Below are 3,293 nucleotides of genomic sequence, written 5' to 3'. Positions count from 1 at the left end.
ACATGGAAGAAATATACCAACATCAGTCATTGCAGGACTGTAAATCATAGAATTGGAAGTCGAAGGAGGGAATAGTATCAGAGCCTACATTGTGAGACTCTGGTTTGCAGAAGGCTATGGATGACACTGGGAGCCCAAGATACATTTGTGGGAACTACATAGGAAGTAAGCCTCTGGTGATTCCCTCTTTCCAGACAGGCCAGGGAGGAAAGTAGTTACTAACCGAAGTGCATTGGGGAGATGGCTGCAGAAGATCAAAGGGATAAACCTGACTTGATCAGTTAAAATCTTGTCAGATGATCCTCCCTCTGATGCATGTTAAACCTGTTCTGGTTTCCAACAGCTTCTGTTTGTTTTTTTGGGTTTTTTTTTTTTTTTTTGCTTGTACATATTGGAGTTTATCTCAAATGTGCAATGTCATTGGGGGGTCACTCTATTAAATTTGTGTTTTATGGTTTCTATTTTTCAGTATATGAACCCCCAAATCAATGACTCTGTAGAGATAGCAAGTAGAATGAGGGTTTCTGGGAGGGGGGTGTAAAGTGGTGGAAGTGGGGTGGGGTGTAAAAGGGAGCCATGTGAGGAAATCCAGAATGAAAAGGAAGGTTTGAACACTGATTGCAGTAGCAATTGTTCAATACTTCTTAATGTGATTGAACTATGGAACGATATATGTATTAACTCTCAATTTTTTAAAAAAAGAAGTAAAAAAGTCATTAAGAAAAAATCTAAATATTCTATACAAAATGTTATACCAAACATAGCATAAAATAGTCCAAAAAATTAATCCAAAAATATATGTAAGTATATATCATTAATAAGCCACCACTCTTTTATCAGCATAATTTATAAGCATAAAGAAAAGTATTTAGAAGAAAGCTAAGAGGGTGTCAGAACTGAAGCCATGTGAAAGAGAGCTTCCAGAAACTCAGACTCTCCCCCACCACCCCATGCCTAATAATCCTAGCCCAGTCAGGGGTAGTGCACTTCAATTAAGTGCTAGACTTCCACAGAGCCTTGTGGATTGACTATCAAGGTTCTTGCTCAAATGAACTGAAACCTTGCAAAGTGGCCACCACTAAGACTCACCCAGGAATTCCTCATATAAACAGTAGTCGGTGTCAATTAACCTTTGTGAACATGAAAAATAAATGGAAAGGTTGAAGAATTAACAAGGAGACAAACACAGATGCCAGACACAAGCATGATGTTACTGTAAATGCTACAATCTCATGGTGGTTGATTTTATTACGTATACTAGGAATGGCTCTCAGGATAAAGGATCTTTTTTCTAGAAATGGGGGATCTTTTTTCTAAAAATAGGGAACGGAGTCTAATCTATATTTTCCTTTATAGCCCTCTGATTATTCCCACATGTGCAGTGAAAAGGTAAATATTTACTGGCAATACCATATTGGTGCCTTCTGAATATTAAAAGAATCAGTAAATATATTGCATCCAGCTACATATCATTCAACTTTCTTAATTGAAGATTACAGAAAAATTAATTAAATTCATGTTACAAAGACATCTTATCCCCTAAGGGGAACAAAAGATTCATGGAATATAGAACTGAGTGGCAACAATGGTATGGAAATCCAATACAAGCTGGGTCAGTGATGCAATTGGAGCTTCCCACCACCCACTCTCCTTGGACTAGTTCCTTTCTCTCTGCATTCCCACCACCTGCAGGCAATATCGGGAGCTTCACAGGCCTGTGTGTGGACAACCCAGGAGACAACTCCAACCTCTGTTAGGTCCACCCCCATCCCACATCCACAAACACCCCCACTGGGAATCCCTTTGGTCTTGACTTACGTACAATCCTCTCCTCAAAACTTTTGGACCTACCAACAGATCTGCGTGGGCCCAGACCAAAACTGAAGTGACATTTAGGTAGTGACTTCTAAATCTGCACTACTCATTATCGCCACAAAATCCAGGTAGACAAATTGCATTTGCTCCCTAAAAATTCTCTTATCGTGGGATCTATGTCTAGAGAACATATGTCAGGCTCTCTCAGGTGAAAGTGTCAAGCAGGAGTTCTGATTGCCCAAGTCTAAGGAGGTGTGTTTTGAACCCATCTCCCTTTCAGCTAAACTCTCTTCTCCTTGTGCAGGGGCAGTGAATTTTTTAATGCGTCCCTTCTAGCCAAGGTCTCTGTAACCAAATGACCTTTTTGGGCATGGTCTGGGTAAGATGGTGGAAGAAGAAACTGATAGTATTCACCTATGAGTAATTGTTCACAGGCGACATTGTGAGCGCCATCCTGCTGGGTATAAAATGAGCCCTCTGAGAAGCAGGAGGGGGAATCTTGCTTCCAGTAGGGGTCAGAATTGGAGCATGTCTTCTGGACCATGAGATCCCTGTGCAGTGAACTTCCTTGATCCAGAAGGGTGAGGAGTGGATAATGAGCAGCAGCAGCAGAACCAAAAGTGAAAGTACGAGATAGAGCGGTGAACTTTCCAGCCTACATTGCAAGTAAAGCTGAGTGCTTCGGGGGCAGGAGCTCTCTTATGGAGTGTGATGCCTCTGGGCCCTTAAGTGGGGACAGGCTTACTTACCCATAGAAGTAGGGCTAAGTGCCTTCAGGTTAAGTGCCTCTTGGCACTTAATTCAGGGGGCTGGGTTCAAAGACTCAGAGCATGAGCTGCATGCCTCCAGGTTGAGGCTTACCGTGGAGTGGCATGCCCTCTGGAGATTCATTGGCAACCCTGAAAGAACTGTGTCCTAACAGAGCAACTGTATCCTGAGCTTTCCTCACCTGCGTTACAGCCTGTTGCTTTCCTTAATAAATGCTATAAATCATGAACCTTGTCTGTGAGTTCTACGTGGCTATTGCAATGATCTTTAGAATCTAGATCAAAGAGTAATGTGTAGGACAGAAAACAGATTGTGATTCCATTAATGGTAAACTTAGTGTGTTAGTCAGGATTGACTAGAGAAACAAATCCAGAGGCACTCATATGTGTGTAAGTGAGAGTTTTATATCGAAGAGTAATTGTACATTAAGAAAATATCCTAGCCTAGTCCGGATCAAGTTCATAAGTCCGATATTAGCCCATATGCCCGATACCAATATATAAACTCCTCTTCATACTCATGCAACACATGCAGTGACTCCGAATGCAGGAAGACCGCAAGCCACTGGGTGGAAAGTCTTGTGGATCCAGTGGCAGTGTAAGCATCTCAGGTTTGACAAGGGTTTCCATGTGGTCCTTCAGCTCCAGGGCTCTAGTATAGCTCCATGTGTCTTGTCAACAGGAATGTCTCCCGAGGAGTCTACTGAGTAT

Source organism: Echinops telfairi, unplaced genomic scaffold (genome assembly GCF_000313985.2).
Source record: "Echinops telfairi isolate 266 unplaced genomic scaffold, ASM31398v2 ScPeMD7_7420;HRSCAF=8458, whole genome shotgun sequence".
NCBI lineage: Eukaryota > Metazoa > Chordata > Mammalia > Afrosoricida > Tenrecidae > Echinops > Echinops telfairi.
Note: the sequence above shows the minus strand (reverse complement) of the source record.